The sequence below is a fragment of the Phyllobates terribilis genome, unplaced genomic scaffold (assembly GCF_046119375.1).
Source record: "Phyllobates terribilis strain yellow unplaced genomic scaffold, ASM4611937v1 Scaffold_328__1_contigs__length_2118332, whole genome shotgun sequence".
In the NCBI taxonomy this organism is placed as follows: domain Eukaryota; kingdom Metazoa; phylum Chordata; class Amphibia; order Anura; family Dendrobatidae; genus Phyllobates; species Phyllobates terribilis.
The window spans coordinates 604,739-621,790 of NW_027363088.1; positions in this window are offsets into that span (position 1 = coordinate 604,739).

The following is a 17,052-nucleotide window of genomic DNA, read 5'->3' on the forward strand; positions in this document are numbered from 1 at the left end:
CCGTAATGTTCGAGTTCGGTTCGGTTCGTCGAACACCCGTGTGTTCGCCGAACTGTTCGTCGAACTGTTCGTCGAACACCTTCGAACACCGTTAAAACCAATGGCAGGTAAACAAAAACACATAGAAACACATAGAAAACACCTTCAAAGGTGTCCAAAAGCTGACAAACTGCTCAGAAGACACAATTAACACATGGAAAAGTGACAAGTACATATAGTCATGCGAAAAGAAAAGTGGTGGAGGAGTAAAAGGAGGGGGAGACACAGATATAGGCATGTCATGCCCTTCTAAAATCCAAAAAGTGAGAAGCCGACACGTTCAGTCCGCTCCTGCCCGTGCCACCTCCGCGTCGCCGGGTTTGTGCCAGAGCCGCGGTGAACCCTGACGGCCAGCCCCCCTCTCCCAATACTGGTGCCTGTCCGCTGGTGGGTCGAGCAAGCCCCCCTGTGGTGGAGGCAGCTTTAAGCTTTTTAATTTAAATTGTCTCTCTAATTTGAATGAATACACTTTAAATCCATTTACAAGGATCTATTGGAGGGCAAGTCTCATGCCAGCAGCCGTGTAATTCCAGCTCCAGTAGCGTCCACTAAAGCTGCTGCAGTTAAAAAGCATTTATAAGGATCGAGCTCGGCTATCCACCGCAAGGCATCCTACTGCCAGTCCCAGCCCCTATGCCTTGGGGTGCCTCCTGATGCTCTTCACTGAGTATCCCGTGGTCCCGAAGCATTTCCTTTGAAAAAATTAAGTGTCCAAACTACAGGTGGTGTAGCTTGCTTAACAGCCGGGATAATCCGCTGACTAGCAGACACTGCTACTAGGCACAAAGTATTTCCTGGGCTAGATGCAGTTAAAAATTTGTAATTAGATACTCTCGTTGGATGCTGAGAAAGCATTCCATAGAGTCTCCTGGCATGCCATATATGGTTCTCTTAAAAAACTTGGGGTAGGGGTCTAGGGGACCCTTTTATAGCCAAAATCACGGCCCTGTATCGCAATACGTCACCTAGGCTGAAGATAAATGGAACTGTAGCACCCTGAGGGCTCGGTTGCTACAGCGGTATTGCACCTCACCCAGAGGTGTGATATCTCACTCTCAGGTAAGGATGTAGTGTGGATCAGGACCCGACACCTGCATGCATTACATCACATTGCCGTGGGGCAGGGCGACCAATATGCCCCTGAGATGGGCACGACAGTCCCTGTCCCTGGCTGGAGTGGGGGGAGGGAACACTAAGGAAGGGGAACGCTGTAGTGCAGGAGCAGGGAGGAAGCAGTTCCTGGGTGCATTGAGAAGGGAGTATAAAAGGTGGGCACCATCTTAGTTCAGTGCAGAGAAGTCTGAGCAGAAGTGGCAGGGAGCAGGGGCTCTGCATGAGCTCTGCTCCGGAGGCGGGCCTAGTAACAGAGGCCCAGGCCTGGAAGAGGGAGAAGGAAGGAAGAGGAGCGGAGAAGGCTCCAGGAACGAGGAACGAAGGGATCCCAGGGGTGCGGACGGGTGAGTCGCCACCGCACGCCCGAATCCACCTGCGTGGAGGGGTCAGGCCAAAGGGGGAGACCGGTCCCCGAAACTAGTGGAGGCAGGAAACGACCCTCAGCTAGAAACAGGAGGCTGTGACATTTTATGTGGCGCAGCCCCTCGCTACACCCGCTAGGAAGGCACCACATAGGGTCAGGGAAACTGGCGCCAAGTTTACCAAGAGGAGGACCGAGGCAGCCGGACAGAAGGGTTGGTAAGAAAGACCAGACAAAGGACACACAAAGGGGGTCCTGTGAAGCGCTCCAAAGTTATCTGGGAGTTGTCTGAGCCCCTCACCTGGTGAGAACAGTACGACATGGGCAGCCGTTACCTGCAGACGTGGTCTGGATAATAAGAACTGTGAGTAAAAGCCCTGGACTGCATCACTGACTCCGTGTCGTTACTGCTGCTGCCCTGCACCATCACCCCCATCCTCCGCATACACTGCCCTGAGGCTATACTCCTCCCGTGGGGAGTTATGCTATGCTCTGCTGCACCCACAACACCAGCCTCAGCGGTCTGCCCTGGAGCGGCGGTTCACTCTGACCGCAATCCACGGGTGGCGTAGTCGGACATTTAAACATCAAAACCACATAAATAGTTCCGCCACTGGTTTGACCGCCCTGAGCCACGGAACCGGGTCACCGCCACGGAGACTACAACCACCAGCATCCACCAAAAAGGGTCCGGCTCCGGGTGTCCCAAGGCCCAGGGGGCGCGTCAGAACATTTTCATCACCTTTCACAATCACCAATGGGACAAGGCAGGGATGTTCTCTGTCCCCTCTCTTATACATCCTAGTGACGGAGCACCTGCTCTCATCAATTCGCCATAACCCCAATATTAGGTGGATTGAGGTGGGAGGCACCGAGTACAAGTGCTCTCTATTTGCTGATGATGTCCTAGTATATATCACTCAATCACATATATCCATCCATTCTGTTATGGCTGAAATAGATCACTTTGTTACATGGTCAAATTTTAAAATCAATGCAGCGAAGTCTTAGGCCCTCGATGTCTCCCTCCCCAAATCCATATAGGATTCCATCCAGTCCAACTTTCCCTTTGCCTGGCCCTCACAGGGTATCAAATACTTAGGAATTCCTATTCATAGAGACCTCTCCCATCTATGTTATCTTAATTTTGGGCCCTTTATTGAACAACTCCATACAGACCACGGTTGGCAAGTTAGAACTGCAAGATTCACTACGTGAACCACTGGTGTTTTGTGGAAAAGCACATGTACACTGTGTTCCAAATTATTATGCAAAAAGTGTTTAGGAGTGATAAGGGAAGAATTTGTTTGTTTGTCAGTTAAACTCATTGATGGTGATGTGTGTCAGGGCTCTTTATATCACTGTAAGCAATTGCAGACACCTGTGCTAATTAGTTTGGCAGGTGTGTCCAATGAAAGGCAAGACTACTTAAGAAGGCTGTCTCACATTATTAAGCAGCCTACATTTTCTGCCAAAATGGGAAAGAAAAAGGATGTGTCGGCTGCTGAGAAACAACAAATTGTGGAGTGTTTAGGTCAAGGCATGACTACAATCAACATTATGCGATGATCAGGATGAAGAGTCTTGGCAATCAAGAAGTATGTAGCTGATTCACAGTACACACGTGTGCGTGCTGATAAGGGCAAATTGAGGACTCTTTCCTACAGGCAATTACGTCAGGTTGAAAGAGCAGCGGCAAAAAAGCCTTGTCATAGCAGCAGACAAGTTTTTGAAGCTGCTGGTGCCTCCAACGTCCCCCGAACAACAAGATGCAGGGTCCTTCAGAGGTTTGCAGCTGTGCATACGCCATCCTGTCGACCTCCTCTATCCACTTCACACAAGCAGAAACGGCTCCAGTGGGCCAAACATTACATGAAGATTGATTTCAAAACTGTTTTGTTCATGGATGAGTGCCGTGCAGCGCTCGATGGTCCAGATGGATGGAGTGGAGGATGGCTGGTTGATGGACACCCCACGCAAACACGGCTACAGCGCCAACAAGGAGGAGGTGGAGTAATGTTTTGGGCTGGAATCATGGGGAGAGAGATTGTCGGCCCCTTTAGGATCCCTGAAGGCGCTAAAGATGAACTCCATAATGTATGTTAATTTTCTCAAACAGCACTTCCTGTCATGGTTCAAGAAGAAGAACCGTGTATTTCACAGCAAGATCATTTTTTTGCATGATAATGCACCATCTCATGCTGCACATAAAACATCTGCATCTCTGGCTGATATGGGCATAAAAGGGGACAAACTTATGGTGTGACCCCCATGCTCCCCTGACCTCTACCCCATTCAGAACCTTTGGAGCATCATTAAAAGGAGTGTCTATGATGGCGCGAGGCAGTTCACATCTAAGCAACAGCTCTGGGAGGGTATTCTGTCCTCATGAAAAACAATTGAAGAAGAAACCATCCAAAACCTGACAAATTCAATGGACGAGAGAGTTCAGAATCTCCTTTCGAACAAGGGGTCCTATGTGAAAATGTAACATCACCTAGAATAAAGTTTTGAGTTGAAAACTGTTTGATTTCAGTTTCTAACAACCTGCTAATGCTTATAATTTCAAAAATGACCATTTTTTTGGTCTTTATTAAAATGAAAAGGTTGATCGAAAAGTTTGGGGGATCGAAGAGTGTGGCAACCCAGTAGTCATGATTACTTCGAATTCTGACAATATGAGGGTCTTGCGCATCTCAGAGCCCCAAAATTATTTTCCGGGCTAGATGCAGCTAAAAATTATTATTAATTTTAAATCTGGTGAAGCTTTAGTATAGATGGCCTAATAGGATCAGTGCTGCACACTGCTACAAAGCCCAAATTATTTTCCAGTCAAGATAGAGATAAACATGATTAGTAATTTTAAATCTGGTGGAGCTTATTATAGATGGCATAATAGAATCAGTGCTGCACACTGCTACAAAGCCCAAATTATTTTCCAGCCAAGATACAGATAAACATGATTAGTAATTTGAAAGCTTAAAACGGTTGGTAGGGTGATTTTAACCAATCATCAAGCTTTTACTCTCCCCAGGATGACACAGGGGTAGAAAAGTCATTTCGGATCCATGATTTGTTCATCTTTATGAACGTGAGTCTGTCTACATTATCAGTGGAGAGCCGCGTGCGCTTATCTGTCAGCACACCACCAGCAGCGCTGAACACACGTTCAGACAGAACGCTGGCTGCGGGGCATGACAAGATCTCCAAGGCATAAGTGGCTAGCTCCGGCCATTTATCCAGATTGGAAGCCCAAAAAGAGCAAGGGTCCAGTGACACAGTCATGGCTTCAATGTTTACTTGGAGATACTCATGTACCATCGTCTCTAGGCGTTGACTATGTGTCAGACTTCTTGTCTCCTGTGTCCTTGCAAAGGATGGGCTAAAAAAGTGGTGAAATGATTCCGCAAAATTGATGTTACCAGCAGACACTGTGGTTCTGTTACGGTTTGAGTGCTGGACACTTGACGGTCCCACGGTTGGCAAGTTGGAACTGTGAGATTCACTACGTGCACCACTGGTATTTTGTGGAAAAGCACATGTAAGATTCTGCAACAGTCTCTGCTGATACTCCTGCATGCGTGCATCCCTTTCTATGGCAGGAATAATTTCTGCAAATTTACTTTTGTACCGGGGATCTAACAGTGTGGCAACCCAGTAGTCAGGATTATTTCTAATTCTCACAATTCGAGGGTCATGTTGCAGGTAGTGCAGCAAGAAGGCACTCATGTGTGTTGCGCATCCAGGAGCACCAAGTCCCTGTTGTGTTGGTGGCGAGGTAACAATCATGCTTCCTTCCTCTGTCCTCTCCCCCCAACCTCGCACAACAGAAATGTGATCAAGGTCTCCCTCATCTGATGAGTCTTCCATCAGTTCATCCTCCACTTCTTCCTGGGCTCCTGCACCTTCCTCACTAGTTTGGCTGCTACCATACGCCCTGGTAAAACCATCTCCCCCACCCTCACATGCCTGCCGCCTTGGTGCTGCCGACCGTCTGGACCTTGCATATGTTAGCCCTTCCGCATACAACTCCTCCTCCTCTACTTCCTCCACCTCCTCTTGTGCCACCACCTGACTCCGAATTCTGTTTAACATGTGCTCCAGCATGTAAATCACCGGAATAGTCATGCTGATAATGGCATCGTCAGCACTAAACATCTTCGTCGCCATTTCAAAACTGTGCAGAAGGGTGCATAGGTCCCTGATCTGAGACCACTCCTCCAGCGTGATTTGCCCCACCTTTGGATCTCGTTGGCCCAGGCTATACGTCAGAACGTATTGCACCAGGGCTTGTCGGTGCTGCCACAGTCGCTGCAACATGTGCAGAGTTGAATTCCACCGGGTAGGCACATCGCATTTTAGCCGGTGAAGTGGCAGGCCCAATGACTTCTGTAGAGATGTAAGTCGCTGAGCTGCGGGATGCGAACGGCGGAAGTGAGCACACAGCGACCGTGCCCTCTGCAGAAGGCCATCTAGTCTGGGATAGTGGGCTAAAAATTGCTGGACAACCAGGTTCAACACGTGAGCCATACAAGGCACGTGTGTGACATTGCCCCGGCGAAGGGCCGCACCCAGGTTTGCAGCATTGTCGCACATGGCCTTCCCTGGTTTCAGGTCCAGTGGAGACAACCATTCATGAAATTGGTTCTCCAGAGCTGACCACTACTCCTCAGCTGTGTGACTCACATTTCCCAGACATTTCAATGTAAAAACCGCCTGATGACGTTGAGCCCTACTGCCAGCATAGTAAGGAGGTGTGCAGGATCCCTTCTGCGCAGTTAGAAAGCTTGTGGCATGACCAGACAGGCTTTGGGTGCAGGTGGAAGACCGAGAGGAGGTTGAGGAGGCAGAAGCAGTGGAGGAACTTTGACATAAAGAGGATTGACGCACAACTCGTGGGGACTGCAAGACTTGGACAGCAGCCCCTTGTCCTGCTGTCACCATAGTTACCCAGTGCCCAGTCAGCGACATGTAACGCCCCTGTCCATGCCTACTCGTCCAAGTGTCTGTGGTGAAATGCACCCTGTCACACACAGTGTTTCTCAAAGAAGCGGTGATGTTGTGTGCGACATGCTGGTGGAGCGCAGGCACACCTTTCTTTGAGAAGTAGTGCCGACGGGGCATCTGGTACTGGGGCACTGCGACGGACATAAGGTCTCGAAAATCCTCTGTGTCCACCAGGCGGAAAGGCAGCATTTCTGTAGCCAAGAGCTTGCAGATGGTGAAATTCAACCTCTTAGCTTTCTCATGGCTAGGAGGAAATGGTCTTTTACTTGTCCACATCTGAGGGACCGAGGGCTGGCTATTGTGCTTAGACGGGGTTGATAAGGGTGTCCCCGGCAAACTGCCGGTCTGTGAGGAAGATGCAGGCGGACATGTTAGGTTGCCTTGATCCAAAGGTGGTGCTATCGATGTCGGACAGCGCTCAACACCAGCTGGTGTTACCACCTCCAAAGAAAATGATGACCTGCCAATCACGCTGGCTGTTGCGGGTAAAGAGGTGGCAGGTCTGCGCCCCAAAACAGGTGTGACTGCTGTCCCCCCAGTCACAGAGGATGAAGAGGCCGCGGATGCACAAGATATGGCAGACGGTGGTTGGCCCGGCCGGCTAGGCCGCATTGTAGCACACTGAGCTTCCCACTGCAACTTATGCTTCATGTCCATGTGCCGGTTCATGCATGAAGTACTCAAACTATGTATTTTTTGGCCTCTACTTAGCTTTTGCTGACAAATGTTACAGATAACACGAGTTGGGTCATCTTTATCGATCTGAAAAAATGCCCAGGCTATGCAAGGCTTAGCACCCATGCGACCTGAAGAGCCACCACGACTTGTGGTGAGAGGCAGAGTTGTGTTTGAGGATGCAGTTGTTGACGTGCTTCCAGTACTACGTCTCTGTCCAGGAAGGCCCAACCTGACCTCGTCGTCACTAGCATCTTCCTCCACCTCCTCTGCTGACCTCATCTCTTGGCTGACTGTGGGTTGACAGTAAGTGGAACCTCCAACCTCATCATCATCACCCTGTGCGTTATCACACCCGTCGTCCTCAGAGCCAACCTGTTCCTGCCCTGACAAAAAACTAAAGTTGTCGCTCCAATCAGGTATTTGAGTCTTATCATCGTTTTCCTCATTGTCTCCACCAACAGGAGTTACAGTTTGGGAATGAGGGTCTACATTATGGTCAGAACCTTCTGCGTCTGGTCCTGGATCTGACTCATAAAGATTCTGGGCATCAGTGCAGATCATTTCCTCGTCTGGATTCACAGAAGCACTGGAGTCGACCTCTGATTCCCAGGCTATAGTATGAGTAAACAGCTCTGCAGACTCAACCATCTGTTCTACCTCATACTCAGACGGGCAGCTGGAGATTTGGGAGCTTTGAGGAAGCAAGTGCGATTGGGGTGACACCTTTGAGGACTGGAGTATTTGTGATGTTGAAGTTGATGTGGAGGAGAGCCCACTTAAAGGAGCACTTGATATCCGTTGAAGCACCTGCTGTTTTTGTGCCTCATCTGGAATATGTAGCGATTGGCGTGGCCGTAAGAAAGGGATCTTATCACATTGTCCGCTAAAAGAAGTAGACATTTTAGTTTGGCTGGAAGATGGTCTTTCTTCTGCAGATGTTACTGTTGCTTTAACACCTACCCCACGGACACAACCTTTTTTCCCCTTCCCAACACGTCTATTCCCCTTTCCACCAGCAGCAGGCCTTTTTCCACTCATTTTGGTGGTTAACTAATTCACAACTCTGGAGTTGTTAGCACAAAAAAACAATGGATGGGAACCGAGCAGAGCTGAGTGGCCAAACTGTGGTATTAGGCCAAAACTATTGGCTGGGTTAGATGCAGAAAAAAATTATATTCAATTTGCAACCTGATGGAGGTCAGTATAGATGGACTAATAGAACAAGTCCCACACACAGCTAGAAGCCCAAATATTTTTTCAGAGGTAGATGCAGAAAAAATTTTTATTCAGTTTGCAACCTGATGGAGGTCTGTATAGATGGATTAATAGAACAAGTCCCACACACAGCTACAAGCCCAATATTTTTTCAGAGGTAGATGCAGAAAAAAATATATTCAGTTTGCAACCTGATGGAGGTCAGTATAGATGGACTAATACAACAAGTCCCACACACAGCTAGAAGCCCAATATTTTTTCAGAGGTAGATGCAGAAAAAAATATATTCAGTTTGCAACCTGATGGAGGTCTGTATAGATGGATTAATAGAACAAGTCCCACACACAGCTAGAAGCCCAATATTTTTTCAGAGGTAGATGCAGAAAAAAATATATTCAGTTTGCAACCTGATGGAGGTCAGTATAGATGGACTAATACAACAAGTCCCACACACAGCTAGAAGCCCAATATTTTTTCAGAGGTAGATGCAGAAAAAAATATATTCAGTTTGCAACCTGATGGAGGTCTGTATAGATAGATTAATAGAACAAGTCCCACAAACAGCTAGAAGCCCAATATTTTTTCAGAGTTAGATGCAGAAAAAAATATATTCAGTTTGCAACCTGATGGAGGTCAGTATAGATGGACTAATGCAACAAGTCCCACACACAGCTAGAAGCCCAATATTTTTTCAGAGCTAGATGCAGAAAAAAATTATATTCAATTTGCAACCTGATGGAGGTCAGTATAGATGGACTAATAGAATGATGCTATGCCCAAAAGATTTTACTTCACTAGGTGCAGTAAAAAAATTGGTATTCTATACACAGGTGGTATATCTTGCAACACAGATAGGCTACTCCACTGACTAACACACTCTGCAATAGGCCAAAAAGGATTAGCTTTGCTACATTCAGCCAAATGCTGTGAAAAAAACTTGCACAGCACTGGCACAGACCTGCCTGGCAAAAACTGATAGGAACTGATGTAACCTAGTCCTGAAAAGGACTCCAATTACAATTAGTCTTTACTCCCACAATCTATCTATTTAAGAGCACAGACCTGCCTGATAAAAGTCGTAGGAAATGCTGTAACCTAGTCCTTAAAAGGACTGCAATCACAACTATTCCCTACTCCCAAGCTATCTGTAGATTTGTGCGAAAATTGGCTTGAAATTAACAAGGTATAGCGCACACAGCAACAGCGGTGCCGTCTAACACGCAGCTGCAGTAGTGAGAAAATGGTGGCGATGGGGAAAATGGCTTGGTCTTATAGGGCAAGGACATGTGACATACACTGCCAATGACACATGCCCTTGCTTGTGTGAAAAAAAGCACTTCGCTCCGTGTGTGCGCTGCTGATAGGCTGACAGATTGCACCTCCTCACTGTAAATGCGGGAAAGAGAAAAAAAAATGGAGATTTTCATTGTTCCTGCAGAGATCCATCCCCTGCCCCTCCCCCCGCCCCGCTGTACACTCAAACTGCGTATTAACATTAATTTTCATCATCACTGAGAAAAAATCCAGTTATGATTTTGGTGCACGAACAGTTATCGAACATAACCTCGAACAGCCGAATTTTTCTCAAATTGTTCGTGTTCGCCGAACGGCTCGAACACCGCCCAAAACAGCTCGAATTTGAGATTGGCGAACAATTCGAGTAGAACAACGCTCATCTCTATCCTTGATATTTAGTCGTTTTTAGCCAATTTTCTGACTTTTTGAAAATTTCCCTTTTTTGGGGAAAATATCCACTAAATGAGGGAATACTATGTGTGAGGGTACCCCAGGAGAGTTCAAAATGTGTGTTGTTAGAATATGCATATAACGGGGTAAAATTGAAAAGAGTTGAAAAAAAATTTTTTTTTGGACTTAGTCATTTTTCCAGCATTTGTCAGTCTTTCAGAGAGGGGAAAATGTCAGTGAGCGTCCCGATTTCAGATCCAGAGCAATTAGCCTGATGAATCCTTGATATTTAGTAGTTTTCAGACAATTTTCTTACTTTTTGAAAATTTCACTTTTTTTGTGAAAATATCCACTAAATGAGGGAATAATATGTGTGAGGGTACCACAGGGGAGTTCCAAATGTTTGTGGGTAGAATATATATCCCAAGGGGGTAAAACTGAAAAAAGTTTAAAAAATTTTTTTTTGGGACGTAGTCATTTTTTTGACTTTCAGAGAGGGGAATATGTCAGTGAGCTTTCCGATTTCAGTTCCACAGCAATTTGCCCGATGAGTCCTTGATATTTCATTGTTTTTAGCCAATTTTCTGACTTTTTGAAAATTTCACTTTTTGGTGAAAATATAAATTAAATGAGGGAATAATATGTGTGAGGGTACCCCAGGGGAGTTCCAAATGTGTGAGGGAAGAATATATATCCCATAGGGGTAAAACGGAAAAAAAGTTGAAAATAAAAATTTTTTTGACTAAGTAAATTTTCTGGCATTTTTCAGACTTTCAGAGAGGGGAAAATGTCAGTGAGCGTTCTGATTTCAGTTCCACAGTAATTCGCCTGATGAGTCCTTGATATTTAGTCATTTTTAGCCAATTTTCTGACTTTTTGAAAATTTTACTTTTTTTGTGCAAATATCCACTAAATGAGGGAATAATATGTGTGAGGGTACCCCAGGAGAGTTCAGAATGTGTGTGGGTATAATATATTTATAACCGCGGTAAAATTGTAAAAAGGTGAAAAATAATTTTTTTTGGACTTAGTAATTTTTCCGGCGTTTGTCAGACTTTCAGAGAGGGGAAAATGTCAGTGAGAGTTCCGATTTCAGTTCCAGAGTGATTTGCCCATTGAGCCCTTGATATTTAGTCGTTTTCATCCAATCTTCTGACTTTTTGAAAATTTCACTTTTTGATGGAAAAATAGAATAAATGAGGGAATAATATGTGTGAGGGTACCCCAGGAGAGTTCAAAATGTGTGTGGGTAGAATTTATATATAACTGGGGTAAAATTCAAAAAAGTTGACAAAAAAGTTTTTTTGGACTGAGTCATTTTTCCAGCATTTTTCAGACTTTCAGAGAGGGCAAAATGTCAGTGAGTGCACCGATTTCAGCTCCAGAGCAATTGGCCTGAAGTGACCTTGATATTTAGTCATTTTTAGCCAATTTTCTGACTTTTTGAAAATTTCACTTTTTTGTGAAAATATCCACTAAATGAGGGAATAATATGTGTGAGGGTACCCCAGGAGAGTTCCAAATGTGTGTGGGTAGAATATATATAATGGGGGTAAAATTGAAAAAAGTTGAAAAATTTTTTTTTTGGACTTAGTCATTTTTCAGGCATTTTTCAGACTTTCAGAGAGCGGAAAATGTCAGTGAGTGTTCTGATTTCAGTTACAGAGCAATTTCCTGATAAGTCCTTAATATTTACTTGTTTTTAGCCAATTTTCTGACTTTTTGAAAATTTCACTTTTTTTTGGTGAAAATATCCATTAAATGAGGGAATAATATGTGTGAGGGTACGCCATGAGAGTTCCAAATGTGTTTGGGTAGAATATATATCCCACGGAGGGAAAATTGAAAAAAGTTGAAAACAATTTTTTTTGAACTTAGTCATTTTTCCGGCGTTTGTCAGACTTTCAGAGAGGGGAAAATGTCATTGAGCGTTCCGATTTCAGTTCCAGTGCGATTCGCCCGATGAGTCCTTGATATTTAATAGTTTTCAGCCAATTTTCTGACTTTTTGAAAATTTCACTTTTTGGTGAAAATATCGATTAAATGAGGGAATAATATGTGTGAGGGTACCCCAGGAGAGTTCCAAATGTGTGTGGGTAGAATATATATCCCACGGGGATAAAATTGAAAAAAGTTGAAAACTATTTTTTTTGGACTTAGTCGATTCTCTGGCGTTTGTTAGACTTTTAGTGAAGGGAAAATGTCAGTGAGCATTTCGATTTCAGTTGCAGAGCAATTCGCCTGATGAGTCCTTGATATTTAGTCATTTTTAGCCAATTTTCTGACTTTTTGAAAATGTCACTTTTTTTGCGAAAATATCCACTAAATGAAGGAATAATATGTGTGAGGGTACCCCAGGAGAATTCCAAATGCGTGTGGGAAGAATATATATATAACGGGGGTAAAATTGAAAAAAGTTGAAAACTATTTTTTTTGGACATATTTCCGGCGTTTGTGAGACTTTCAGAGAGGGGAAAATGTCTGTGAGCATTTCGATTTCAGTTACAGAGCGATTCACCTGATGAGTCCTTGATATTTAGTCGTTTTCAGCCAATTTTCTGACTTTTTGAAAATTTCACTTCTTGGTGACAATATCCATTAAATGAGGGAATAATATGTGCGAGGGTACCCCAGGAGAGTTCCAAATGTGTGTGGGTAGAATATATATCCCTCGGGGGTAAAATTGAAAAAAGTTTAAAAAAAAATTTTTTTAGATTAGTAATTTTTCTGAAATTTATCAGACTTTCAGAGAGGGGAAAATGTCAGTCCGATTTCAGTTCCAGAGCGATTCGGCCGATGACTCCTTGATATTTAGTCGTTTTCTGCCAATTTTCTTAATTTATTGAAAATTTCACTTTTTGGTGAAAATATCCATTAACTGAGGGAATAATATAAGTGACGTTACCTCAGGAGAGTTCCAAATGTGTGTGGGTTGAATAAATATCCCACGGGGGTAAAATTGAAAAAAGTTGAAAAATTTTTTTTTTTTTACTTAGTCATTTTTCCGACTTTCAGAGAGGGGAAAATGTCAGTGAGCATTCCGATTTCAGTTCCGGAGCGATTCGCCCGATGAGTCCTTGATATTTTGTAGTTTTCAGCCAATTTTCTGACTTTTTGAAAATTTTACTTTTTGGTGATAATAATTATTAAATGAGGGAATAATATGTGTGAGGGTACCCCAGGAGAGTACCAAATGTGTGTGGGTAGAATAAATATCCCACGGGGGTAAAATTGAAAAAAGTTGAAAACAATTTTTTTTGGACTAAGTCATTTTTCCGGCGTTTGTCACACTTTCAGAGAGGGGAAAATGTCAGTGAGCATTCCGATTTCAGTTCTAGAGCGATTTTCCCGATGAGTCCTTGATATTTAGTCGTTTTCAGTAGTGTTGAGCCACCCCCGTAGTGTTCGAGTTCGGTTCGGTTCGTCGAACACCCGTGTGTTCGCCGAACTGTTCGTCGAACTGTTCGTCGAACACCTTCGAACACTGTTAAAACCAATGGCAGGCAAACAAAAACACATAGAAACACATAGAAAACACCTTCAAAGGTGTCCAAAAGCTGACAAACTGCTCAGAAGACACAACTAACACATGGAAAAGTGACAAGTACATATAGTCATGCGAAAAGAAAAGAGGTGGAGGAGTAAAAGGAGGGGGAGACACAGATATAGGCATGTCATGCCCTTCTAAAATCCAAAAAGTGAGAAGCCGAGACGGCCAGTCCGCTCCTGCCCGTGCCACCTCCGTGTCGCCGGGTTTGTGCCAGAGCCGCGATGAACCCTGACGGCCAGCCCCCCTCTCCCAATACTGGTGCCTGTCCGCTGGTGGGTCGAGAGAGCCCCCCTGTGGTGGAGGCAGCTCTAAGATTTTTAATTTAAATTGTCCCTCTAATTTGAATGAATACACTTTAAATCCATTTACAAGGATCTATTGGAGGGCAAGTCTCATGCCAGCAGCCGCGTAATTCCAGCTCCAGTAGCGTCCACTAAAGCTGCTGCAGTTAAAAAGCTTTTATAAGGATCGAGCTCGGCTGTCCACCGCAAGGCATCCTAGTGCCAGTCCCAGCCCCTATGCCTTGTGGTGCCTCCTGATGCTCTTCACTAAGTATTCCGTGGTCCCGAAGCATTTCCTTTGAAAAAATTAAGTGTCCAAACTACAGGTGGTGTAGCTTGCTTAACAGCCGGGATAATCCGCTGACTAGCAGACACTGCTACTAGGCACAAAGTATTTCCTGGGCTAGATGCAGTTAAAAATTTGTAAGTAGATACTCTCGTTGGATGCTGAGAAAGCATTCCATAGAGTCTCCTGGCACGCCATATATGATTCTCTTAAAAAGCTTGGGGTAGGGGTCTAGGGGACCCTTTTATAGCCAAAATCACGGCCCTGTATCACAATACGTCACCTAGGCTGAAGATAAATGGAACTGTAGCACCGAGGGCTCGGTTGCTACAGACGTATTGCACCTCACCCAGAGGTGTGATATCTCACTCTCAGATAAGGATGGAGTGTGGATCAGGACCCGACACCTGCATGCATTACACCACATTGCCGTGGGGCAGGGCGACCAATATGCCCCTGAGATGGGCACGACAGTCCCTGTCCCTGGCTGGAGTGGGGGGAGGGAACACTGAGGAAGGGGAACCCTGCAGTGCAGGAGCAGGGAGGAAGCAGTTCCTGGGTGCATTGAGAAGGGAGTATAAAAGGTGGGCACCATCTTAGTTCAGTGCAGAGAAGTCTGAGCAGAAGTGGCAGGGAGCAGGGGCTCTGCATGAGCTCTGCTCCGGAGGCGGGCCTAGTAACAGAGGCCCAGGCCTGCAAGAGGGAGAAGGAAGGAAGAGGAGCGGAGAAGGCTCCAGGAACGAGGAATGAAGGGATCCCAGGGGTGCGGACGGGCGAGTCGCCACCGCACGCCCGAATCCACCTGCGTGGAGGGGTCAGGCCAAAGGGGGAGACCGGTCCCCGAACTAGTGGAGGCAGGAAACGACCCTCAGCTAGAAACCGGAGGCTCTGACATTTTATGTGGCGCAGACCCTTGCTCCACCCGCTAGGAAGGCACCACATAGGGTCAGGGAAACTGGCGCCAAGTTTACCAAGAGGAGGCCCGAGGCAGCCGGACAGAAGTGTTGGTAAGAAAGGCCAGACAAAGGACACACAAAGGGGGTCCTGTGAAGCGCTCCAAAGTTATCTGGGAGTTGTCTGAGCCCCTCACCTGGTGAGCACAGTACGACGTGGGCAGCCGTTACCTGCAGACGTGGTCTGGATAATAAGAACTGTGAGTAAAGGCCCTGAACTGCATCACTGACTCCGTGTCGTTACTGCTGCTGCCCTGCACCATCACCCCCATCCTCCGCATACACTGCCCTGAGGCTATACTCCTCCCGTGGGGAGTTATGCTACGCTCTGCTGCACCCACAACACCAGCCTTAGCGGTCTGCCCTGTAGCGGCGGTTCACTCTGACCGCAATCCACGGGTGGCGTAGTCGGACATTTAAACATCAAAACCACATAAATAGTTCCGCCACTGGTTTGACCGCCCTGAGCCACGGAACCGGATCGCCGCCACGAAGACTACAACCACCAGCATCCACCAAAAAGGGTCCGGCTCCGGGTGTCCCAAGGCCCAGGGGGTGCGTCAGAACATTTTCATCACCTTTCACAATCACCAATGGGACAAGGCAGGGATGTCCTCTGTCCCCTCTCTTATACATCCTAGTGACGGAGCACCTGCTCTCATCAATTCGCCATAACCCCAATATTAGGTGGATTGAGGTGGGAGGCACCGAGTACAAGTGCTCTCTATTTGCTGATGATGTCCTAGTATATATCACTCAATCACATATATCCATCCCTGCTGTTATGGCTGAAATAGATCACTTTGTTACATGGTAAAATTTTAAAATCGATGCAGCGAAGTCTGAGGCCCTCGATGTCTCCCTCCCTAAATCCATATAGGATTCCATCCAGTCCAACTTTCCCTTTGCCTGGCCCTCACAGGGTATCAAATACTTAGGAATTCCTATTCATAGAGACCTCTCCCATCTATGTTATCTTAATTTTGGGCCCTTTATTGAACAATTCCATACAGACCACGGTTGGCAAGTTAGAACTGTAAGATTCACTACGTGAACCACTGGTGTTTTGTGGAAAAGCACATGTACACCGCGTTCCAAATTATTATGCAAAAAGTGTTTAGGAGTGATAAGGGAAGAATTTGTTTGTTTGTCAGTTAAACTCATTGATGGTGATGTGTGTCAGGGCTCTTTATATCACTGTAAGCAATTGCAGACACCTGTGCTAATTAGTTTGGCAGGAGTGTCCAATGAAAGGCAAGACTACTTAAGAAGGCTCTCTCACATTATTAAGCAGCCTACATTTTCTGCCAAAATGGGAAAGAAAAAGGATGTGTCGGCTGCTGAGAAGCAACAAATTGTGGAGTGTTTAGGTCAAGGCATGACTACAATCAACATTGTGCGATGATCAGGATGAAGTGTCTTGGCAATCAAGAAGTATGTAGCTGATTCACAGTACACACGTGTGCGTGCTGATAAGGGCAAATTGAGGACTCTTTCCTACAGGCAATTAAGTCAGGTTGAAAGAGCAGCGGCAAAAAAGCCTTGTCATAGCAGCAGACAAGTTTTTGAAGCTGCTTGTGCCTCCAACGTCCCCCGAACAACAAGATGCAGGGTCCTTCAGAGGTTTGCAGCTGTGCATACGCCATCCTGTCGACCTCCTCTATCCACTTCACACAAGCAGAAACGGTTCCAGTGGGCCAAACATTACATGAAGACTGATTTCAAAACTGTTTTGTTCACGGATGAGTGCCGTGCAGCGCTCGATGGTCCAGATGAATGGAGTGGAGGATGGCTGGTTGATGGACACCCCACGCAAACACGGCTACAGCGCCAACAAGGAGGAGGTGGAGTAATGTTTTGGGCTGGAATCATGGGGAGAGAGA